This window comes from Salvelinus namaycush, chromosome 19 (assembly GCF_016432855.1).
Source record: "Salvelinus namaycush isolate Seneca chromosome 19, SaNama_1.0, whole genome shotgun sequence".
NCBI lineage: Eukaryota > Metazoa > Chordata > Actinopteri > Salmoniformes > Salmonidae > Salvelinus > Salvelinus namaycush.
This window is the reverse complement of record NC_052325.1, coordinates 28,799,462-28,826,063: the sequence shown is the minus strand read 5'-3', so window position 1 is coordinate 28,826,063 and position 26,602 is coordinate 28,799,462. Positions and strand designations below refer to the sequence as shown.

Below are 26,602 nucleotides of genomic sequence, written 5' to 3'. Positions count from 1 at the left end.
CCCAAAAGACTAAAATAATGCTTTTCCAGAGAAGATCCAGATCTCAGGGAATTAAACCAAAGTTCTCAATTGGTACAAAATATATAGAGTACTGCACACACTACAATTACTTAGGTTTAAAAAATAAGCTCAACTGGACACCTTAATGATGCAGTGAATGAACTGAGAGAGAAAGCACGCAGGGCATTCTACGCCATTAAAAAACAAATTCAAATTGAAATACCTATTCAAATTTGGCTAAAACTAATTGAATGTGTCATTGAACCAGCGAGGTGTGGGGTCTACTTGCAAAACAAGATTTCACCAAATGGGACAAATTCCCCATTGAAACCCTACATGCAGAGTTCTGTAAGATTCTCCTACATGTCCAGAGGAAAAATACAAACAATGCATGCAGGGCAGAATTGGGCCAATATCCACTAATAATAAAAACTCAAAAAAGAGCAATTAAGTTTAGGAAACATCTAAAATACAGTGACCCCCTCTCATATCATTACTAAGCCAAGCAATGCCAAGAGCTGAACAAAGAAAATAGTCCCATCATCCATCTGGTCTTGGGGCTGAGTTCACAATCCTGTTCTACTAACACACTGAAGCCTCAGGACCAGAACATCCAATCAATCAGAATAAAACTAATTACAACGCAGTCAAAACAAAACTACATTGCTTATTGGGAAACACAAGCACAAAGCAAAATGCAGTGCTATCTGGCCCTAAATCGACAGTACACCGTGGCTAACTATTTGACCATGGTTACTGATCAAAATCTTTAAAAAAACTTGACAAAGTACATGCTCAGTGAGTAAAATCTTACCATTGAGAAGGGTAGACACAGGAAAACCTGGCTCCCTGTAGAGGAAAGGCTGTGCAACCACTGCACAACAGCAGAACCTGAGACAGATCTGCATTTCCTGACAAAATGTAAAAAAATATAAAACAATTAGAGAGTGTCATTTCCCCAAATTTGAAACCCTCATTCAAGGTTTGAGAGAGAGAATGACAGAGAAAAAGAGAGATAATGACAGAGAGAGAGAGAGATAATGAGAGAGAGAGAGAGTGTGTGTACCTTACCAAAGGAGAGCAGGACCTGTTTGTTGAGTTGTTGGCCAATAGCATACTCCAAGGTCAAGCTGGTTGACCAAACCACATCCATTATTATCATATTTCCCAGGATGCTCTATTGCAGTTAGATTTCTTAAAAATAGTTTGTTTCCATATCTGTGTTTTTGCATGTACATTGATTGATTTATTAATCAATTAATTCATTTTATGCTACACAAAGATAAATAACATACTTTTTTCTAAACTAATCCAATCTGTAAATTGGATTTATTGCACCGTTACTGAAATGGTTGTTCCCGATTAGCTGGTTTAGGTAGTCTCCATTAGATAGGTTTCTAATTCTGACAGTCATTTTAAATGTAAATTGTGGGTGAATAGAAGTCCCAATTGTTGGCAAGCCCCACTCAGGCTGGATTCTAATAGGAATTAGACATCACTTTGCAAACCAGCATAATGTAGGATGATGCTGGTTGTGTGGGTGACCATGGTCCAAAACACAGTAAAGACTGGTCACCAGCAAAACCACATCTAAGGCTGGCCACCAGAGAAAACACAACAAAGGCTGGTCTCCATTCCAAGACTATGCTGGTCTGTGCTGTTTTTTTCAGCAGGTTACAGTACAGTATATCTGTTTATCAAAGTAAGGTGGATAACCCCTTGGTCCTGCTTTCTGACATTCCCCTCAGGTCTTGATGTGCATGGTGTGTCCAAGCAGCAGACTAATGAAGATCAGTAGTTTATATGAAAATCATTCCTGCATGTCTCATCCTGGCCCTAAAGCTGATCTGGGTACTGATCATCTGAGTAGAGATGTGTTCATATCATTCCATAATTACAGTTCCTCTTGTTGTCCTGCTGTTGATGTACTCATGTTTGTATTTGATTACATTTATATGAGGTGACTGAAAGACAGGATGTCTCTTTTTCATGTGAATGTTTGTGCTTATGTTTCCATGTAGAGATTCAGCTGGTGGTGTTCAGTTCATCAGTTCTCCCCATTGATCAATATCTCCATTAAAACAGGTTTAGCGTCATCCTTAACCCTATCAGAGAAAATGTGAAAAGTTATCTGTCGTGTCTTTGGCATCATTAAAACTGAAGACTTATTTATCAAATAACTCTCTGTAATTATTATTACGCGATTAAACTGATTAATCATGTAACTGTAATTAACTAGGAAGTCGGGGCACCAAGGAAAATATTCAGATTACAAAGTTATAATTTTCCTAATATAACTTTCAGATATTTTAATATCTGATCAATTAGTCTTCGAATTAATTAGTTATTATTTACCTCACGTTAGTCTCATTCCAAACGTCGTAAATTGTTGGTTATCTGCACGAACCCAGTCTTCACTATGAGTCATCCATACATCAATTGTCTTAAAATCATTTATTTACTAACTAAGTAATTCACAGAAATGCATAACAAACAGTAGATATGGTTACAAGGAAATTATAGCGGATGTGCCCTAATGGGCTAAACCGGTATGGCGGCTTGTTAGACAGAGTGATAATTATAACAATTGAAATACTAATCCTTTGCACATGAACGCTCACTCATTCGGGAACAATTGCAATCAATATATATATTTACGCTCAGTGTGTCGTCGGGATCTCTGTTGAAAAGTTTGTTTCTGTTGGAGAGTTTGTCCGCTCTCTCTCTCTGTTGTGGTTAGAATGGATAGTTCAGAGTGACATTCATTCATGTTGTTATAGAATAGATGTTTCGGCGGTTGTCGGTCTTCGCGTTCAATGATACCGAATTCCTAGCTGCAGACTAGTAATTAATATCAAAGACTTGTTCTTATTCTGTCGGTATCGATAGTCTAAGAGTTTAACCATGTGGTATGGTTAAAAGATTCAGCCATCTACTCAAACCTTAGCTTATACTCAGGTAAATGGTCTCTACTCAAACCTTGGCCCTCTCGTGGTAAGCTGGTCTGCAACCGTTAGCCATCTCGTAATTGAGGTAAGCTCGGTCTGACAATAGAAAACCTGGGTGGGGGTTTTATTCGGAAGAGCAGAAAAGGGCCTGTCCCATGATGCCAGACCATAACTGTGCTCATGGGCGGTCCTCTGATTTAGTTAAACTCCAAAGGGAATTGGAGTTTCCTTCATTTAACAGTCCAAAATCACATTACACAATTTCACAAACAGTATCATCCTCACTCATTCATCTTATACAACAATTAGATGTAAGCCTCATATCTGAGGCTATTGTATAAACAGCGTTATGGTAATGTGGCCATATTGTCTCCCATGAGTTTCACAAAATTGTACCAAATGGACCAGTTCGTAGCTGGATTCTTCACCGATCTTTTATACCTTCTCCAGAACATAAATGTCGTTCGGTTCTCCAGTTCGGAGAGGTGGAAGAAATTCCTTTGTTCTCTCTATGAAACTCAATCTCTCTCTATACTGTCTGGCCATGAGGCAGGATCTTCCCTAGGAATTTACAACCTCTCTGACCACAGCAGCCTGGTTGTAGGAGACAGAGAGAGATGTGCCGAGGTAGAGGGATGGTGCTCGCGGTGTCCAAAGAGGGCAACGTCATGACACCTGACTGCAGTTTGGCCACCTTTGATGGCCACTGGCACGCTGGAGAAGTGTGCTCTTCACGGATGAATCACAGTTTCAACTGTACAGGGCAGATGGCAGACAGCATGTAGGGCATTGTGTCGGGGAGTGGTTTGCTGATGTCAACGTTGTGAACAGAGTGCCCAATGGTGGCGGTGGGGTTATGGTGTGGGCCAGCATAAGCAAGGACAACAAACACAATTGCATTTTATCAATGGCAAGTTGAATGCACAGAGAAACCGTGACGAGATCCTGAGGCCCATTGTCGTGCCATTCATCTGCCGCCATCACCTCATGTTTCAGCATGATAATGCACGGCCCCATGTCGCAAGGATCTGTACACATTTTTTGGAAGTTGAAAATGTCCCAGTTCTGGGATGCTCTGGATCGACATTGTGTTCCAGTTCCTGCCAACATCCAGCATCTTCACACAGCTATTGAAGAGGAGTGAGACAACATTCCACAATCAATGGCCTGATCAACTCTATGCGAAGGAGATGTGTTGTGCTGCATGAGGCAAATGGTGGTCACACCAAATACTGACTGGTTTTCTGGTCCACACCCCTACCTTTTTTTTAAGGTATCTGTGACCAACACATGCATATCTGCTTTCCCAGTCATGTGAAATCCAGAGATTAGGACCTAATGAATTTACTTCAGTTGATTGATTTCCTTAAATGTAATTCAGTAAAATCTTAGAAATTGTTGCGTTTATATTTTTGTTCAGTGTATACTATGATTAAAGAAAAGTCTCAGTTAGTCTAGAAATGTTTTTATTAAAGCCTCTAGATTTAAGCGCTATACTAGTACAGTGATAATTTCACCAAAACCTGTAAATACATATACTGTGTAAGAAAAATAATAATACATCACTCTTGCATATAAAGCTTATACTGATACTAAGCATGGCTATCAACTTGACTTTCTGCTTTACATTGCTAGATAAAGCTAACAAATGTGTACATGCTCAGGTAATACACAATGTTTCTACTTCATAAAAGCTCCCCTCATGAGCTTATATTGAAAGAAAGTGTTGGCAGCGTCCAATCCAAATCGAAGAACAGGCATGACTGTAGACTCAAGGAAACCACCTCCTTCCTTCCCAGGTGTGTTGCTCTTCTTGAACTCCTCTATCTCCTGTCTCATTAAGTCAGCCTTCTCCTTGTGGCCCTTCTCCAGCAGATCCTTCTGCTCCTGCACCTTGCACTCCAAGGCCCTGTGGAAGTCCCGTTCCTGTTGCTTCATCTCCTCCTTCATCTTCTCTTCCATCTGCTTCAACTTCTCGTCTTTGCTTCTGCGATCGTCCTCCATGGTACGCTCCATCTCCAACCGTTTCTCTTCAGCAGCCTTCTTCTCCTGCTCCAGCACAGCTGATCTCTCCTTCTCCTCTGCATGGTCCAAAGGAAGAGTTGAGGTAGGAAAACACTCTACCTTCTGGACTACTCATATTCTCTCTCATATGGAGTCAACAGACAGCCCCTGATCTTTTCCATGTTCTGGAGTAGGCCATAACTTTTAGATTACTCTTTCAAACATCCCAGATCTATGTTGACTTCGTGCAAGATTATCACCAATTGATTGTGAGAAGTCACTCCAACCAGAAACCTGAATGGACCCAGATAATAACATCCCAATGCTATATTTTGGACTTACCGTGGATCTTTTTCTCATTTTCGGTCAATTTTTTGTCAGCTTGTAGGATGGAATTCTTCTCTAGACTCTTCTCCCTCAGGAACTGCTCAAGAATCTCCTCAGCCTGCAGAAAATACCCCAAAAGGCCACATGTTTTATCATTGGTTGATGGCAATCTGTTTCTGGTATGATGCTGCAGATGGAAGCTAATGTGCATCATAACAGTAACAGAGGTTGATAGAAACAGCAATCCATCTACGACATTGAAACTAAGTGGATCGGCCTGAAAGATGAGAACAGCTCCAGTGTTTAATATGGATTTTTTGATGAATGTTTCAGCCCTAGAAAGGATTCTTACCCTAACTCCTTTATCAGGCTCGGCTCGGGTACTGTGCAACCATGTTGTCATGGTGATTGCAGTAAAGCTCATATCCTCCAGGTGTGGCATAGATCCCCTCCTTAATCTTCTGGGCCATCGGAGCAGACAGCTTCTCCATCCTCGTTCTGAATGAGAAGGTCAGCGTAGTGCTTTGCAATGGCCACCTGCAGGAGTCAAGACTGTTTTAGGGAAGCATTTGTAAAAAGTGGTCCTTGACAGAGTTAAGAACTAAGGCAGTGTTTGTACCAGGCACAGGTCTGAAATGATGACCCTTACCGCCAACGCTTTCAAGAAATCCCCATTTTCGTCTTTGAAGGATCGTTTCATGAAAGCCATTTGGTGGTACAATAACATAGGCTACATTCAATGCATCTGTGCAGAATCTGCTGATATTTGACTTACTTCTCCCGGTAACTTTGTGGCCCCCTTTGACAGTTTTTGTACGGCTCTCCTGGAAAATAAAGCAGCAGAAAGTATCTGCAACCTTTCGGAAGCTTCCACACAGGCCAGCCTCGTCCATGGAATCCAGGTGGGGCATGTTGGCAGGAGTTGTAGGGGTGGGGAATACAAAGCACTTGCGCGAGGGGAAGTAGTTCCGGATGCACTCTCGTGGGAGGTTGTACATCAGATTCTTTTTACCCCCACCTGAATGATAGTCAGCATTCACCATTACAGTTGACATTACTCTATTTTTAGGGCTGGTTTCCCAGACACAGACTAGGCCTTGTCCTGGACACAAAGTGTGTTCAATGAAGAATCTCGTCTAGAGGCCTAATCTGTGTCTGGGGTACCGGCCCTTAGTTCACCATCCAAACACACAATCATTAACAGACATGCATATACAGAGATATGCTTAAATTAACATGAGGCAGAAGACTTTATGACCAATAAACAAATTGGAAAAAATAATTGTCACTTGATTTATGAGTCTGTTTGATTATGAGTCTAATCCTACAATACATTTTAATAGGAATGATTTTATAACGTGTAATTTAGCAAGTGTCAGAGCCAATATCAATCTTCTTGTATTTTCAAACTCTTTGTTCTTGTGAGAATGATTGTTCCAACTGTATAATTGTTCATGGGGAGCACTATTCTAGAGACATTGTGCACAGTTGATCATTGGGGAGGTGGCTAGTGCTAATGTCACCTTTTCTGAGCTCCAGGGAATGCTCCAGATACTCATCTTCAGTGACGTTTCTGCCGTCGATCTCGAGTAGTAGAGTGAAATCTCTGATGGCCCACACAAAATTCGGAAAGAACTGCACAAACTGGGCGTCCACTCCTTCCTCGTCATCGTGAGAGGATGAAGCTGCACTGGAAGAATTCAACTTGAACCCGATCTGTCAGCTCACTCACATATCTTTACGGTCGGTTGAGGATTGACTGATAAAAGCTACAAAAGGTCAAAAAAATCATGTGCGTCTGCATTGACATGTGCCAGCGACAGTTGTACAAGGACTTGCTATACAACAGTTATAGCATACAAGTCATTTCAGTTTCATTTTGAATGGACTGTGTCCACATGCACTGAGTAACCCCTAAGGGAATGGATCCAACAAAGTAGTGTGTTGAACATTCTGCAAACACGTAATTAACGCTGTCAGTAACACAATATATTGCTCCGGGTCTATAAGGACATTTTGCTCAGCATCCAATAGATATACAAACATACAGCACTTTCACTTTCAATATGAAAGGGAGTTCCAAGAAATGGCCCGGTTGGGGGAAATATCCCCTGTCCTGTTAAAGTCAACAGGAGAGGAAACAGGGGAGGTTTGCCATGGGGAAATAGATATTGGTTTAAAGGATACTGGAGGTTCTCCACGGCTTGATTGTCGATGGTCCCTCGACTGTTGTAGACCAGAGTACTGCTTAACAGAATGGCCAAGGAGAAGATCCAGGCATCATTCTTAGAATCTCCCTGAAACAAGTATGACAACAGCAACATGTATTGGTGATCTGGCGAAATGAAATGAAATAATAAAAAATACACTATACATACACAAAAGTATGTGGACACGCCTTCAAATTATTGGGTTGAGCTATTTAATCACAGCCGTTGCTGACAGATGTATAAAATCGAGCACACAGCCATGCAATCTCCATAGACAAAGATTGGCAGGAGAATGGCCTTACTGAAGAGGTCAGTGACTTTCCAACAAGTCACATTGTAAAATTTCTGCCCTGCTAGAGCTGCTCCGGTGGACTGTAAGTGCTGTTATTGAGAAGTGGAAACATCTAGGAGCAACAACGCAAAGGCTCAGCCGTGAAGTGGCAGGCCACACAAGCTCACAAAACAGACCGCCGAGTGCTGAAACGCATAGAGCTTAAAAATTGCCTGTCCTCGGTTGCAACACTCACTACCGAGTTCCAAACTGCCTCTGGAAGTAACGTCATTACAAGAACTGTTCGCAGGAGGCTCATGAATGGGTTTCCATGGCCAAGCAGCCGCACACAAGCCTAAGATCACCATGCGCAATGCCAAGCGTCGGGTGGAGTGGTGCAAAGCTCACCGCCATTGGACTCTGGAGCAGTGGAAAAGCATTCTCTGGAGTTATGAATCACGCTTCACCATCTGGCAGTCCGACGGACAAATCTGTGTTTGACGGATGCCAGGAGAATGCTACCTGCCTGAATGCATAGTGCCAACTGTAAAGTTTGGTGGAGGAGGAATAATGGTCTGGGGCTGTTTGTCATGGTTTGGGCTAGGCCCCTTAATTCCAGTGAAGGGAAATCTTAATGCTACAGTATACAATGACAATCTAGGACAATTCTATGCTTCCAACTTTGTGGCAACAGTTTGAGAAATGCCCTTTCCTGTTTCAGCATGACAATGCCCCCGTGCACAAAGTGAGGTCCCTACAGAAATGGATTGTCGAGATCAGTGTGGAAGAACTTGACTGGCCTGCACAGAGATCTGACCTCAACCCTGTCAAACACCTTTGGGATGAAATGGACCGTCAACTGCGAGCCAGGCCTAATCGCCCAACATCAGTGCCCAACCTCACTAATGCTCTTGTGGCTGCATGGAAGCAAGTCCCCGCAGCGATGTTCCAACAACTATTGGAACGCCTTCCCAGAAGAGTGAAGGCTGTTATAGCAGCAAAGGGAGGACCAACTCCATATTAATGCCCATGATTTTAGAATAAGATGTTCGACGAGCAGGTGTCCACATACTTTTGGTCATGTAGTGTATGTGTGTTCAGATATTTGTTCACTGTGCTGGATTACTAATGTGAATTGTAAAGAGACTGAACTTTGACCTCTCACCTTCTCCACGTCCCCCAGCCCCTCTGTATCCAGCAGCACCAGGGTGTGGTCTCTTTTTTCAGGGTGAGGCACACACCACATCCAGAATCCCTTAGTCTTGGATTGGATGGTGGCTCCCAGGGCAAAACCTAAATCAATATTTCAAAGACCATTTTTTTAAATTAAATTGTTGTTTTTTTACCCCCTTTTCTCCCCAATTTTGTGGTATCCAATCGCTAGTAATTACTATCTTGTCTCATCGCTACAACTCCCGTACGGGCTCGGGAGAGACGAAGGTCGAAAGCCATGCGTCCTCCGAAGCACAACCCAACCAAGCCGCACTGCTTCTTAACACAGCGCGCCTCCAACCCGGAAGCCAGCCGCACCAATGTGTCGGAGGAAACACCGTGCACCTGGCCCCTTTAGTTAGCACGCACTGCGCCCGGCCCGCCACAGGAGTCGCTGGAGCGAGATGAGACAAGGATATCCCTACCGGCCAAACCCTCCCTAACCCGGACGACGCTAGGCCAATTGTGCGTCGCCCCACGGACCTCCCGGTCGCGGCCGGCTGCGACAGAGCCTGGGCGCGAACCCAGAGACTCTGGTGGGACAGCTAGCGCTGCGATGCAGTGCCCTAGACCACTGCGCCACCCGGGAGGCCCCGCAAAGACCATTTTAAGAATAATTTATTTTTTAAATATATATTTTTAAAGAATTGTCTATTGAGGCACAGATGATGCCCAAACCAGTTTGTGAATTCAGATATGTCTCTCAGCATCAGTCAGTCTCTGTCTCACCTTTTCTCTTTCCAGCCAGCTTGTTCATGAGGTAAGACTTGCCGGTGCGGTACAGCCCGACCACCGCCACCACTACGACTTGCTGGTTCAGTCTCATCAGGTACTTGAGGGCACCAGGAACTACATGAAGCTCACAGTCGGTGTTTTCGACCAGGCACATTGGGGAATCCATGGTCAAGTGGCTTCACAGGATGAGTAGCCTACAGCTCCCAGAAATAGTCAATCTATAATACAATTATGAATTAAATATAGTTCAGGTGAATATGATATAGCCTAGGACTACTGTATAGGCTATGTAAAAAAAAAAAAAAAAAAGATCTGCATAATTAAAATGGCTGAGCCATATGCATAGACAATTAAAAGTGAAGTTAAAATATTGTCCAATGTTAGCTTCAATTTCATTATGAAATTCATCTTCAAACATTAAATTGTTTTCCTGCTATAGAAAAGCATTCGTCGATTCTAGCCTACTCACATAATTGACTTAGAATGTAGAATACCTACCTGTAGAATACCTACAGTGCATTCGGAAAGTAGTCAGACCCCTTTTACCCTCATCAATCTACACACAATACCCCTTAATCACAAAGCAAAAACATGTTTTTAGAAATGTTTGCAAATGTATTACAAAAAGAAACTGATATCACATTTACATAAGTATTCAGACTTGTTACTCAGTACTTTGTTGAAGCTTCTTTGGCAGCAATTACAGCTTTGAGTCTTCTTGGGTATGACGCTACAGGCTTGGCATGCCTGTATTTGGGGAGTATCTCTCATTCTTCTCTGCAGATCCTCTCAAGCTCTGTCAGGTTGGATGAGGAGCGTTACTGACCAGCTATTTTCTCCAGAGATGTTCGATCGGGTTCAAGTCCGGGCTCTTGCTGGGCCACTCAAGGACATTCAGAAACTTGTCCAGAAGCCACCCCTGCGTTTTCTTGGCTGTGTTCTTAGGGTCGTTGTATTGTTGGAAGGTGAACCTTCACCCCAGTCTGAGGTCCTGAGTGCTCTGGAGCAGGTTTTCATCAAGGATCTCTCTGTACTTTGCTCCGTTCATCTTTCCCTCGATCCTAACTAGTCTCCCAGTCCCTGCCTCTGATGGTGCCAGGTTTCCTCCAGATGTGACGATTGGCATTCAGGCCAAAGAGTTAAATCTTGGTTTCCTCAGACCAGGGAATCTTATTTCTCATGCTCTGAGAGTCTTTAGGTGCCTTTTGGCAAATTCCTTGCGGGCTGTCATGTGCCTTTTACTGAGGAGTGGTTTCTTTCTGGCCACTCCACCATAAAGGCCTCATTGGTGGAGTGTTGCAGAGATGGTTGTCCTTTTGGAAGGTTCTCCCATCTCCACAGAGAAACTCTGGGTCTCTGTCAGAGTGACCATCGGCTTCTTCGTCACTTCTCTGACCAAGGCCCTTCTCCCTCGATTGCTCAGTTTGGCCAGGCAACCAGCTCTAGGAAGAGTCTTGGTGGTTCCAAACTTCTTCCATTTAAGAATGATGGAGGCCACTGTGTTCTTGGGGACCTTCAATGGTGCACAATTTTTTTGGTACCCTTCATCAGATCTGTTCCTCGACACAATCCTGTCTCAGAGCTCCACGGACAATTCCTTCGAACCTCATGGCTTGGTTTTTGCTCTGACATGCACTGTCAACTGTGGGACCTTATATAGATAGGTTTGTGTCTTTCCAAATCATGTCCAATCAATTGAATTTACCACAGGTGGACTCCAAACAAGTTTTAGCAACATCTCAAGGAGGATCAATGGAAACAGGATGCACGTGAGCTCAATTTCGAGTCTCATAGCAAAGGTTCTGAATACTTCTGTTTTCTATTTTTAATACATTTGCAAACATTTCTAAAAAAGCTGTTTACACTGTCATTATGTGGTATTGTGTGTAGATTAATGAGGAAAACATTTAATTTAATCAATTTTAGAATAAGATGTGACGTAATTTTTTAAAGAAAAAGTCAAGGGGTCTGAATACCTTCCGAATGCACTGTATTCCAAGGGGGGTTTCTACTAGTTACCACAAGTCAAAATTGTCTATAATATATTTATTTAAACAAGTTGCTTTTTGGTCTTAATTTAAGGTTAGGCATAATGTTAGCATTGTGGTTAAGGTTAGGATTAAAATAACATTGTAAGTAGGGACATTATAACTAGTGACACCCATTTGGCTGCAGATTCAGAAAGTGAAAGTTGCCTAGACTATTTTTCTTCACTTATTTTCACCAGTCAAAAAAGAGATGGAATTTACGCATCCGAATTTTTTATGAATTAACAAAATGTTAAATTGTGTGAACGGCGTTAATGAGCCAATTGTCGGGCTATTGTTCTCCCTAGGAATAGTGCTGCCTTCAAGTGCTATTTGGACTCGCTAACTGGTTGTAGTTATGTGTTGGTTATACACAGGGCACGACGTTAGTTAAAAAAAAGTCCCTACTCAGCTTCAGTGATACATGACCTGACCCATGCCGCATTTAATTCATTAGTAAATCGTATATGTCAGAGTTCCTAGTATCAACCAGCACATGAACGCGGCATAAGTATGGTCTTTTTTTGATACGTCGTGCTTTCCCAGAAACCTAATTTTAAACATTAGAGAATCACTTTCAGTTTCAATATAATCACGGATCTCTTTTGCCGTCCAAACGCGGACAACAGACTGAACAACAACCGCACTGTACAAACGTCGCCGAGGTAAGCCTAAACTCCCTTGCGCTGCAACATGATAGCTTTTTTACTATATGATATATAGGTATTGATTTGCAGTAATGTAAGCTGGTGAAACACCAGCCATCACAAGTCGACTGTTGAATTAACTTTATTTTAACTTACTTTACCTGTTGTCTGCTGGATTTGTCCTTATGTAAGTGGTCATCTGAGACAAAATCCACAGGGACGTTTTATTAGCCCTATTTAAGTATGCTGGTCTGACCGAGGTAAAGTCAGTTTCAGGTTGGATATTCGACGGTTTTCCTTACATCCTTACATTTTCCTCACATCCACCAACAGCAGTTAGGGACCGTCAACATAGTGACAAATCAAATTTTTCACATTTCAATAGCTCTTTAACTATTACTCCTAACACTTTCAAAACTGGTTGTAGCGAACCCGATGGCATAGACACACATTGCACTCCCTTTAGTTTGTCCATTTTCATCTCACATACATTTAAGTCATTTAGCACATGATTTTACATGAATTTTTCAAAATGTATAATTTCAATAGCTCCTTGGTCATGTGACCTGGTGACTTCAAACAAGGTTCAGAATGTCCACTCAGTGGGCTTACATATTGCACACCCTTTAGTTTGTCCATTTTCATCTCACAAGATTTTAAAAGATGTTTTCAAAATGTAGAATTTCAATAGCACCATGGTCATGTGACCTAATGACTTCCAACAAGGTTCAGAATGTCCACTGACTACCCTTCTATATTGCACACCCTTTAGTTTGTCCATTTTCATCTCACAAGATTTTAAAATAATTTTTCAAAATGGAGAATTTCAATAGCTCCTTGGTCATGTGACCTAGTGACTTCAAACAAGGTTCAGAATGTCCACTCAGTAGGCCTACACATTGCACACCCTTTAGTTTGTCCATTTTCATCTCACATGGTTTTGCATAAATTTTTCAAAATGTAGAATTTCAATAGCTCCTTGGTCATGTGACCACTCCTGGGCCAGACTACACTCAATCATATGACCCACTGAAGAGATGAGTCTTCAGTAAAGACTTAAAGGGTGAGACCGAGTCTGCGTCTCTCACATGGGTAGGCAAACCATTCCATAAAAATGGAGCTCTATAGGAGAAAGCCCTGCCTCCAGCTGTTTGCTTAGAAATTCTAGAAACAATTAGGAGGCCTGCGTCTTGTGACCGTAGCGTACGTGTAGGTATGTACGGCAGGACCAAATCGGAAAGATAGGTAGGAGCAAGCCCATGTAATGCTTTGTAGGTTAGCAGTAAAACCTTGAAATCAACCCTTGCCTTAACAGGAAGCCAGTGTAGGGAGGCTAGCACTGGAGTAATATGATGAAATTTTTGGTTCTAGTCAGGATTCTAGCAGCCGTATTTAGCACTAACTGAAGTTTATTTAGTGCTTTATCCGGGTAGCCGGAAAGTAGAGCATTGCAGTAGTCTAACCTAGAAGTAACAAAAGCATGGATTAATTTTTCTGCATAATATTTTGGACAGAAAGTTTCAGATTTTTGCAATGTTACATAGATGGAAAAAAGCTGTCCTTGAAACAGTCTTAATATGTTCGTCAAAAGAGAGATCAGGGTCCAGAGTAACGCCGAGGTCCTTCACAGTTTTATTTGAGACGACTTTACAACCATCAAGATTAATCAAATCAAATCAAGTTTATTTTATATAGCCCTTCGTACATCAGCTAATATCTCGAAGTGCTGTACAGAAACCCAGCCTAAAACCCCAAACAGCAAGCAATGCAGGTGTAGAAGCACGGATTAATTGTCAGATTCAACAGAAGATCTCTTTGTTTCTTGGGACCTAGAACAAGCATCTCTGTTTTGTCCGAGTTTAAAAGTAGAAAGTTTGCAGCCATCCACTTCCTTATGTCTGAAACACAGGCTTCTAGCGAGGGCAATTTTGGGGCTTCACCATGTTTCATTGAAATGCACAGCTGTGTGTCATCTGCATAGCAGTGAAAGTTAACATTATGTTTTCGAATGACATCCCCAAGAGGTAAAATATATAGTGAAAACAATAGTGGTCCCAAAACGGAACCTTGAGGAACACCGAAATGTACAGTTGATTTGTCAGAGGAAAAACCATTCACAGAGACAAACTTATATCTTTCCGACAGATAAGATCTAAACCAGGCCAGAACTTGTCCGTGTAGACCAATTTGGGTTTCCAATCTCTCCAAAAGAATGTGGTGATCGATGGTATCAAAGGAAGCACTAAGGTCTAGGAGCACGAGGACAGATGCAGAGCCTCGGTCTGACGCCATTAAAAGGTAATTTACCACCTTCACAAGTGCAGTCTCAGTGCTATGATGGGGTCTAAAACCAGACTGAAGCATTTCGTATACATTGTTTGTCTTCAGGAAGGCAGTAAGTTGTGCAACAGCTTTTTCAAACATTTTTGAGAGGAATGGAAGATTCGATATAGGCCGATAGTTTTTTATATTTTCTGGGTCAAGGTTTGGCTTTTACAAGAGAGGCTTTATCACCGCCACTTTTAGGGAGTTTGGTACACATCCGGTGGATAGAGAGATGTTTATTATGTTCAACATAGGAGGGCCGAGCACAGGAAGCAGCTCTTTCAGTAGTTTAGTTGGAATAGGGTCCAGTATGCAGCTTGAAGGTTTAGAGGCCATGATTATTTTCATCATTGTGTCAAGAGATATAGTACTAAAACACTTAAGTGTCTCTCTTGATCCTAGGTCCTGGCAGAGGTGTGCAGACTCAGGACAGCTAAGCTTTGGAGGAATACGCAGATTTAAAGAGGAGTCCGTAATTTGCTTTCTAATGATCATGATCTGTTCCTCAAAGAAGTTCATGAATTTATTACTGCTGAAGTGAAAGCCATCCTCACTTGTGGAATGCTGCTTTTTAGTTAGCTTTGCGACAGTATCAAAAATAAATTTCGGATTGTTCTTATTTTCCTCAATTAAGTTGGAAAAATAGGATGATCGAGCAGCAGTGAGGGCTCTTCGATACTGCACGGTACTGTCTTTCCAAGCTAGTCGGAAGACTTCCAGTTTGGTGTGGCGCCATTTCCGTTCCAATTTTCTGGAAGCTTGCTTCAGAGCTCGGGTATTTTCTGTGTACCAGGGAGCTAGTTTCTTATGACAAATGTTTTTAGTTTTTAGGGGTGCAACTGCATCTAGGGTATTGCGCAAGGTTAAATTGAGTTCCTCAGTTAGGTGGTTAACTGATTTTTGTCCTCTGACGTCCTTGGGTAGGCAGAGGGAGTCTGGAAGGGCATCAAAGAATCTTTGTGTGGTCTGAGAATTTATAGCACGACTTTTGATGCTCCTTTGTTGGTGTCTGAGCAGATTATTTGTTGCGATTGCAAACGTAATAAAATGGTGGTCCGATAGTCCAGGATTATGAGGAAAAACATTAAGATCTACAACATTTATTCCATGGGACAAAACTAGGTCCAGAGTATGACTGTGGCAGTGAGTAGGTCCAGAGACATGTTGGACAAAACCCACTGAGTCGATGATGGCTCCGAAAGCCTTTTGGAGTGGGTCTGTGGACTTTTCCATGTGAATATTAAAATCACCAACAATTAGAATATTATCTGCTATGACTACAATGTCCGATAGGAATTCAGGGAACTCAGTGAGGAACGCTGTATATGGCCCAGGAGGCCTGTAAACAGTAGCTATAAAAAGTGATTGAGTAGGCTGCATAGATTTCATGACTAGAAGCTCAAAAGATGAAAACCTCTTCTTTTTTTTGTAAATTGAAATTTGCTATCGTAAATGTTAGCAACACCTCCACCTTTGCGGGATGAACGGGGGATATGGTCACTAGTGTAACCAGGAGGTGAGGCCTCATTTAACACAGTAAATTCATCAGGCTTAAGCCATGTTTCAGTCAGGCCAATCACATCAAGATTATGATCAGTGATTAGTTCATTGACTATAACTGCCTTTGAAGTGAGGGATCTAACATTAAGTAGCCCTATTTTGAGATGTGAGGTATCATGATCTCTTTCAATAATGGCAGGAATGGAGGAGGTCTTTATCCTAGTGAGATTGCTAAGGCGAACACCGCCATGTTTAGTTTTGCCCAACCCAGGTCGAGGCACAGACACGGTCTCAATGGGGATAGCTGAGCTGACTACACTGACTGTGCTAGTGGCAGACTCCACTAAACTGGCAGGCTGGCTAACAGCCTGCTGCCTGGCCTGCACCATCTTTCATTGTGGAGCTAGAGGAGTTACCTAGTGACTTCAAACAAGGTTCAGAATGTCCACTCAGTAGGCCTACACATTGCACACCCTTTAGTTTGTCCATTTTCATCTCACATGGTTTTACATGAATTTTTCAACATTTTGAATTTCAATTGCTTCTTGGTCATGTGACCTAATGTCAGCTGACTACCCTTCTATATTGCACACTCTTGTTTGTGTACTATAAAATCACTCAGTGTAACGTACATTTTTCATAGTTTCAAATTTGCAGTAGCTCCTTGGTCATGTCAATTACACACCTAAGAAGCGTGCAGTGGAAATACACCCATATTGCATAACCTCTATCATGTATCTTCTATATTGTTGTACATTATTATTCGTTTGACAATTAGGGGGTTCAGTCCAGTGTTGTGTTTACCCTTTTCTTTAATATTTATCTATAATAATTGGTAGTTCTAAGTACTTATTTTCCCAGTTTTTTATTTTTCCACACTATTTAACAGCGGTACACAATAGGAGAGAGACAGATAATATCTCCGTTCGTCGTTAATATCGACCATAAAGGAAAAGGGCAAAGTACGAGAGTCATGCTATTAATTCTCCAAAGCAGGGATGGAGGGTGAGCTAGTGAGGTAGGCTGCAGTGGTCAATACATATACTGAACATGTAACCACAGTAATGGTGGCCAGTAAATCAATGAATAAAAATGGAATATTGACCAAAAAAAAAAACTTTAATCTTTCCAACATGTCAACAGACACTTAACTTCAATTAAGTATGAAACATTTCACAGTGTTAACTTTCTTTCTTCTTTCTTTATCCCTGGTTGATGTACATTTCAGAGCCTCTTCAGTGTGGATGGGGTATAGCATACATTTTCAACAACAAAGACTGCACTTCCAGTTTGTGTTCTTCACTCTGTTGAACTCGTTTGTCTTCATTCCTAGTTACAGCACATTCCACCATTGGCATGCAAAACATTCAATCTAAAACAAAACAAAGCGTAACACATTATAAATAATATCAAATATCAATGCAGTATGACGAATGACGAATTAGCCATCCATTGTGTTATATCATAAATTGTCTTATATGCCGTCACTGTTGTCAAAAGATAATAAACATGTTAAATAAAGTTACTAACCCAGGCAGTCTTTGGGCCACATCCAGGTTCTTTATCAGTGGCACACATGAAGCAGTTGTTGGCTTTGTTGAACTCTGAAATCATAGGCATGAACGGAACATATGGCTGTCCCACACAACTACATAAAAATAAAGAATTTACATTTACTTTGAATTAAATGTTGTCACATACCAGACATTTTTAGTATATCCTCAGCCATTTCTTTTCACAGTTGCTCCATGTGTTTTAGAAGGTTCCATATCAATTTGGGAGTGGATGTTGGGGAAGTTCTGTGCAACTTCCTTGGCCATCTACACCAAAAACTAAAATAGAGTTTTTGACCTAATTGTCACATAACAGCTAACCATTCATTATTGAAAATATAACTATCAAACCTGCATTACAAAGACCCCACAGCTGAAGGTGTCCTGCTGCATGGTGTGAGTTATTTCCCCTCCTTTACACTTTATGTCCGCCCAGTCGTCTTTTCCATGGCAGGATCTTCTCATTTTGAAGTATTCTCTTTTTAAAACTTCTTATGGCTGCATCCCGCTACCGGGATCGATATGACAACAGCCAGTGAAAGTGCAGGGCGCCAAATTCAAACAATAGAAATCTCATAATTAAAATTCCTCAAACATACATGTGTCTTATATCATTTTAAAGGTAATCTTGTTGTTAATCCCACCAAAGTGTCCGATTTCAAATATGCTTTTCAGCGAAAGCACTACAAACGATTATGTTAGGTCACCACCAAACCACAATAAGCACAGCCATTTTTCAAGCGAAAGATAGCAGTCAGAAAAAGCAGAAATAGAGATAAAATTAATCAGTAACCTTTGATTATCTTCATCAGATGACACTCATAGGACTTCATGTTACACAATACATGCATGTTTTGTTTGATAAAGTTCATATTTATAACAAAAAATCTGAGTTTACATTGGCGCGTTAAATTCACTAGTTCCAAAAACATCAAGTGATTTTGCATAGCCACATCGTTTCAACAGAAATACTCATCATAAATGTAGATGATAATACAAGTTATACACATGGAATTATAGATATACCTCTCCCTAATGCAACCGCTGTGTCAGATTTCAAAAAAACTTTACGGAAAAAGCAAATCATGCAATAATCTGAGACGGAGCTCAGAACAATAGCCAAATTAGCCGCCATGTTGGGGTCAACAGAAACCAGAAAATACATGATAAATGTTTCCTTACCTTTGATGAACTTCATCAGAATGCAGTCCTAGGAATCCCAGGTCCACAATAAATGCTTGATTTGTTCGATAATGTCCGTTATTTATGTCCAATTAGCTACTTTGGTTAGCGCTTTTGGTAAACAATTCCAAAGTCACAAAGCGCGTCCACTATAACGTGACGAAATGTCCAAAAGTTCCGTAACAGTCAGTAGAAACATGTCAAACGATGTACTGAATCAATCTTTAGAATGTTGTTAACATACATCTTGAATAACGTTCCAACCGGAGAATTAGATTGACTTCAGAAGAGCGGTGGAACGGAGGTCCTCCTCATGTGAACGTGCATGTGAAAGTGCATGTGAAAGCATGGTCAGCTCGTGGCAGACCTGACTAATTCCTGTCTCCTTCGGCCCCCCTTCACATTAGAGTCATCAGACAAAGTTCTATTGACTGTTGACATCTAGTGGAAGCCGTAGGACATGAAAACTCATCAATATCTCGCTGTAATTTCAATGAGAGCTTGGTTGAAAATCTGCCACCTCAGAAACAATTCAAACAGGAAGTGGAACTTCTCAGGTTTTTGCCTGCCATATGAGTTCTGTTATACTTACAGACATAATTCAAACAGTTTTAGAAACTTCAGAGTGTTTTCTATCCAATACGAATAATATGCATATATTAGCAACTGGGACTGAGGAGCAGGCAGTTTACTATGGGCACCTCTGTGCACCTTTCATCCAAGCTACTCAATACTGCCCCTGCAGCCATAAGAAGTTAATGTATAAATAATGGAATTATGATTAGTTATAGGCAAATGAATACACAAGCCAAATTTGTATGCTGTTTTTCGTATCACTATAATCTAGTAGTAATTTATTAGTAGAGGTAATTTCCTTTATGCCCCATTCTACACACAGCCTAAATTATAGGCACTGAACCATTTACAGGACAATAAAAGTAGCATATAGGATCCAACCCTATCACAGAGCGAATAAATTTACAGTCGTGGCCAAAAGTTTTGAGAATGACACAAATATTAATTTTCACAAAGTCTGCTGCCTCAGTTTGTATGATGGCAATTTGCATATACTCCAGAATGTTATGAAGAGTGATCAGATGAATTGCAATTAATTGCAAAGTCTATCTTTGCCATGCAAATGAACTAAATCCCCCAAAAACATTTCCACTGCATTTCAGCCCTGCCACAAAAGGACCAGCTGACTTCATGTCAGTGATTCTCTCGTTCTAAAAGAAAAAGAAACGCACACCTATTTAGGCGAGGTGCTGGCTAGCGGAGTAGAAAACTTGAAAATAAAGGAGAGCCGCACACTCTAGGAGCTCAGATGCAAAAATATTTAATTTACCAACGTTTCGACAGGCAAGCTGTCTTCATCAGGGCCACAAAAGGACCAGCTGACTTCATGTCAGTGATTCTCTCGTTAACACAGGTGTGAGTGTTGACGAGTACAAGGCTGATCACTCTGTCATGCTGATTGAGTTCAAATAACAGACTGGAAGCTTCAGAAGGAGGGTGGTGCTTGGAATCATTGTTCTTCCTCTGTCAATCATGGTTACCTGCAAGGAAACACGTGCCATCATCATTGCTTTGCACAAAAAGGGCTTCACAGGCAAGGATATTGCTGCCAGTAAGATTGCACCTAAATCAACCATTTATCGGATCATTAAGAACTTCAAGGAGAGCAGTTCAATTGTTGTGTAGAAGGCTTCAGGGCGCCCAAGAAAGTCTAGCAAGCGCCAGGACCGTCTCCTAAAGTTGATTCAGCTGCGGGATCGGGGGAACCATCAGTACAGAGCTTGCTCAGGAATGGCAGCAGGCACTCTGCACGCACAGTGAGGCAAAGACTTTTGGAGGATGGCCTGGTGTCAAATAGGGCAGCAAAGAAGCCACTTCTCTCCAGGAAAAACATCAGGGACAGACTGATATTCTGCAAAAGGTACAGGGATTGGACTGCTGAGGACCAGGGTACTGTCATTTTCTCTGATGAATCCCCTTTCCGATTTTTTGTGGCATCCGGAAAAAAGCTTGTCCGGAGAAGACAAGGTGAGTGCTACCATCAGTCCTGTGTCATGCCAACAGTAAAGCATCCTGAGACTATTCATGTGTGGGGTTGCTTCTCAGCCAATGGAGTGGGCTCACTCACAATTTTGCCTAAGAACACAGCCATGAATAAAGAATGGTACCAACACATCCTCCAAGAGCAACTTCTCCCAACCATACAGGAACAGTTTGGTGACGAACAATGCCTTTTCCAGCATGATGGAGCACCTTGCCATAAGGCAAAAGTGATAACTAAGTGGCTTGGGTAACAAAGCATCGATATTTTGGGTCCATGGCCAGGAAACTCCCCAGACCTTAATCCCATTGAGAATTTGTGGTCAATCCTCAAGAGGCGGGTGGACAAACAAAACCCCACAAATTCTGACAAACTCCAAGCATTGATTATGCAAGAATGGGCTGCCATCAGTCAGGATGTGGCCCAGAAGTTAATTGACAGCATGCCAGGGCGGATTGCAGAGGGCGGATTGCAGAGGTCTTGAAAAAGAAGGGTCAACACTGCAAATATTGACTCTTTGCATCAACTTCATGTAATTGTCAATAAAAGCCTTTGACACTTATGAAATGCTTGTAATTATACTTCAGTATTCCATAGTAACATCTGACAAAAATATCCAAAGACACTGAAGCAGTAAACTTTGTGGAAGTTAATATTTGTGTCATTCTCAAAACTTTTGGCCACGACTGTAGAGCGTTTGTAGACTTTAAGAAAAAAATATGAAGTGACAGTTTCATCAGTATGTGCTTAAAGAAAGTCATATCACAAAGATCACAGATGACAGTGCCCACCAATCTATGACAATAGAGAATGAATTGTAAGCACCAAAGTGTGTGTGTCAAAATAATATCTGAAAATGTCAGTTGTTGAACATAATACTTCTATTTGCAATAGCAATTTATGATATATGCAGTTGAGGAATATTCCATGTACCAACACTACATGTAGGACGGACATAAGACATTCCCACATACAGTATTTTTTATATTTTTTATTTCACCTTTCACCTATGCAACCAGGTAAGCCAGTTGAGAACAAGTTCTCATTTACAACTGCGACCTGGCCAAGATAAAGCAAAGCAGTGTGACACAAACAACAACACAGAGTTACACATGGAATAAACAAACGTACAGTCAATAACACAATACAAAAGTCTATATACAGTGTGTGCAAATAAGTAAGATTAGGGAGGTAAGGCAATAAATAGGCCGTAGTGGCGGAATAATTACTATTTCGCAAATAAATACTGGAGTGAGATGTGCAGAAGATGAATGTGCAAGTAGAGATACTGTGGTGCAAAGGAGAATTTAAAAAAATATAAATAAAATAAATAACAATATGGGGATGAGGTAGTTGGATGGGCTATTTACAGATGGGCTACGTACAGGTGCAATGATCTGTAAGCTGCTCTGATAGCTGATGCTTAAAGATAGTGAGGGAGATATGAGTCTCCAGCTTCAGTGATTTTTGCAATTCGTTCCAGTCATTGGCAGCAGAGAACTGGAAGGAAAGGCGGCCAAATGAGGAATTGGCTTTGGGGTGACCAGTGAAATATACCTGCTGGTGCGTGTGCTACGTGTGGGTGCTGCTATGGTGACCAGTGAGCTGAGATAAGGCTGAGTTTTATCTAGCATAGACTTATAGATGACCTGAAGCCAGTGGGTCTGGCGACGAATATGTAGTGAGGGCCAGCCGACGAGAGCATACAGGTCGCAGTGGTGGGTAGTATATGGGGCTTTGGTGACGAAACGGATGGTACTGTAATAGATTGCATCCAATTTGCTGAGTAGAGTGTTGGAGGCTATTTTGTAAATGACATCGCCGAAGTCAAGGATCGGTAGGATAGTCAGTTTTACGAGGGTATGTTTGGCAGCATGAGTGAAGGATGCTTTGTTGCGAAATAGGAAGCCAATTCTAGATTTAATTTTGGATTGGAGATGCTTAATATGAGTCTGGAAGGAGAGTTTACAGTCTAACCAGACACCTAGGTATTTGTAGTTGTCCACATATTCTAAGTCAGAACTGTCCAGAGTAGTGATGCTAGGCGGGTGGGCAGATGCGGGCAGCGATCGGTTGAAGAGCATGCATTTAGTTTTTCTTGCATTTAAGAGCAGTTGGAGTCCACAGAAGGAGAGTTGTATGGCATTGAAGCTCTTCTGGAGGTTAGTTAACACAGTGTCCAAAGAAGGGCCAGAAGTATACAGAATGGTGTCGTTTGCATAGAGGTGGACCAGAGAATCACCAGCCGCAAGAGCGAAGTCATTGATGTATACAGAGAAAAGAGTCGGCCCGAGAATTGAACCCTGTGGCACCCCCATAGAGACTGCCAGAGGTCCGGACAACAGGCCCTCACATTTGACACACTGAACTCTATCTGAGAAGTAGTTGGTGAACAAGGCGAGACAGTCATTTGAGAAACCAAGGCTGTTGAGTCGGCCGATAAGAATGCGGTGATTGACAGAGTCGAAAGCCTTGGCCAGGTCGATCGATACGGCTGTACAGTATTGTCTTTTGTTGATGGAGATTATGATATCGTTTAGGACCTTGAGCGTGGCTGAGGTGCACCCATGACCAGCTCGGAAACCAGATTGCATAGTGGAGAAGGTACGGTGGGATTCGAAATGGTCGGGGATCTGTTTGTTAACTTGGCTTTCGAAGACCTTAGAAAGGCAGGGTAGAGGGCCTCCCGGGTGGCGCAGCGGTCTAGGGCACTGCATCGCAGTGCTAGCTGCGCCACCAGAGTCTCTGGGTTCGCGCCCAGGCTCTGTCGCAGCCGGCCGCGACCGGGAGGTCCGTGGGGCAACGCACAATTGGCATAGCGTCGTCCGGGTTAGGGAGGGTTTGGCCGGTAGGGATATCCTTGTCTCATCGCGCTCCAGCGACTCCTGTGGCGGGCCGGGCGCAGTGCGCGCTAACCAAGGGGGCCAGGTGCACGGTGTTTCCTCCGACACATTGGTGCGGCTGGCTTCCGGGTTGGAGGCGCGCTGTGTTAAGAAGCAGTGCGGCTTGGTTGGGTTGTGCTTCGGGAGGACGCATGGCTTTCGACCTTCGTCTCTCCCGAGCCCGTACGGGAGTTGTAGCGATGAGACAAGATAGTAATTACTAGCGATTGGATACCACGAAAATTGGGGAGAAAATGGGATAAAATTTAAAAATTAAAAATGATAAAAATTAAAAAGAAAGGCAGGGTAGGATAGATATAGGTCTGTAACAGTTTGGGTCTAGCGTGTCTCCCCCTTTGAAGAGGGGGATGACCGCGGCAGCTTACCAATCTTTGGGGATCTCAGACGATACGAAAGAGAGGTTGAACAGGCTAATAATAGGGGTTGCAACAATTGCGGCAGATAATTTTAGAAAGAGAGGGTCCAGATTGTCTAACCCAGCTGATTTGTAGGGGTCCAGATTTTGCAGCTCTTTCAGAACATCAGTTATCTGGATTTGGGTGAAGGAGAAATGGGGGAGGCTTGGGCAAGTTGCTGTGGGGGGTGCAGAGCTGTTGACCGGGGGATGGGTAGCCAGGTGGAAAGCATGGCCAGCCTTAGAAAAATGCTTATTGAAATTCTCGATAATCGTAGATTTATCTGTGGTGACAGTGTTTCCTAGCCTCAGTGCAGTGGGCAGCTGGGAGGAGGTGCTCTTATTCTCCATGGACTTTAGTGTCCCAGAACCTTTTGGCGTTTGTGCTACAGGATGTAAATTTCTGTTTGAAAAAGCTAGCCTTTGCTTTCCTAACTGCCTGTGTATATTGGTTCCTGACTTCCCTGAAAAGTTGCATATCACAGGGGCTATTCGATGCTAATGCAGTACGCCACAGGATGTTTTTGTGCTGGTCAAGGGCAGTCAGGTCTGGAGTGAACCAAGGGCTATATCTGTTCCTGGTTCTACAGTTTTTGAATGGGGCATGCTTATTTAAGATGGTGAGGAAAGCACTTTTAAAGAATAACCAGGCATCCTCTACTGACGGAATGAGGTCAATATCTTTCCAGGATACCCAGGCCAGGTCGATTAGAAAGGCCTGCTCGCTGAAGTGTTTTAGGGAGCGTTTGACTGTGATGAGGGGTGGTCGTTTGACCGCAGACCCATTACGGACGCAGGCAATGAGGCAGTGATCGCTGAGATCCTGGTTGAAGACAGCAGAGGTGTATTTAGAGGACAGGTTGGTCAGAATGATATCTATGAGGTTGCCCGAGTTTACGGATTTGGGGTTGTACCTGGTAGGTTCCATGATGATTGAGGGCATCCAGCTTAGATTGTAGGAAGGCCGGGGTGTTAAGCATATCCCAGTTTAGGTCACCTAACATTACAAACTCTGAAGATAAATGGGGGGCAATTAATTCACATATGGTGTCCAGGGCACAGCTGGGGGCTGAGGGGGGTCTGTAACAAGCGGCAACAGTGAGGGACTTATTTCTGTAAAGGTGGATTTTTAAAAGTAGAAGCTCGAACTGTTTGGGCACAGACCTGGATAGCATGACAGAACTCTGCAGGCTGTCTCTGCAGTAGATTGCAACTCCACCCCCATTGGCAGTTCTGTCTTGGCGGAAAATGAATACACATACATAAAGGCATTTTTCAGCTATGATTTTACCACTCAGAATCCAGAATGGATATGACAATGGGGCCAGCACAGGATGTAATACACCCTTACAACAATCTACTTTTGTTCTTCTTGACTTGTTATCTGGTAAATTGCTACTATGTGTCAAAAAAAGAGCCCCAATTAGGGGTTAGTGTACTCCAGTAATAAAGGGCATGAGAGACTAGTCAGTGGTAGAATTGAGTTGGCACTTTATTGGCCCAAACATTCACAGACCCACAAGGTTGAGGTTACTCATGGACAGTAATTAGTAATACTTTTTTTTTTGCATTGATGCATTGTGTCTTCTAACTGTCCAAGAATAGGATCCAAAGTGTTCGGAAATATTTGTTCCCATAAATACAAAGGAGAATGTCTCTCCTCATACCTCTGGCTCTTTAGTCAGACTGCCAGACTGTGCACCACAGAGCCAATCAGGAGAGAATACATACAGGTCAACGGTGCCAATTGAAAGTCAAAGGGTTTACAGAGAACCCCTGTGGTTCAAGTCTGCTCTGCACATGTCTGAAAGTGACAGAGCCAGCAGCCAAGAGAGTTTTTCACAGTATGTCATAAAAAAGTATTACACTTATGAATGTATGTAAAATGCTAATATGTATTAGATCCAGTACAATGGAATAACTAAGACCTGAATCTGAAAGCAGCGTGTTCCGATTCCTCCTTCTCTTTCTGTCCAGCAGGGTCAACCAAAAACACTTGGCCTGATGGTTCATACAGATACTGGGGAAGCAATATAGAAATGTATTGATCCCTTAAATTATTTTACTATTAAATGACTGTTGCGTCAAAAAACAGAACACTCTAAACATGAGCACAATGGCAGCTCTTCCTTTAAAGAACTCCAGGCCTCAAGAGGGCAGATAACCCAAAAACAACGGGTGGAACTTAAAAATTGAGCCAGGATTTCTGGAGGGACTACTTTTACATGCGCACCTGGCAGATAAGCATGGGTATAAAATGTTTGGGCTCAGCTTTGCTTGGGTCCTCAACATACAAACAGCTCATTGT

At 42.3% G+C, this 26,602-nt stretch overlaps 1 protein-coding gene and 1 pseudogene across 1 annotated transcript in view; one reads left to right on the top strand and one right to left on the bottom strand.

The window, feature by feature from the left end:
• Positions 1-4,380: 4,380 nt before the first annotated feature.
• Positions 4,381-9,873, bottom strand: LOC120063967 (annotated as a pseudogene).
• Positions 9,874-12,333: 2,460 nt separating this feature from the next.
• Positions 12,334-26,602, top strand: part of LOC120064289 (guanylate-binding protein 1-like) — a 36,296-nt gene continuing 22,027 nt past the window's right edge. The window contains exon 1 of the mRNA XM_039014746.1: positions 12,334-12,399. The gene's annotated coding sequence lies outside the window, so the exon portion shown is untranslated. The remainder of the gene's footprint in view (positions 12,400-26,602) is intronic.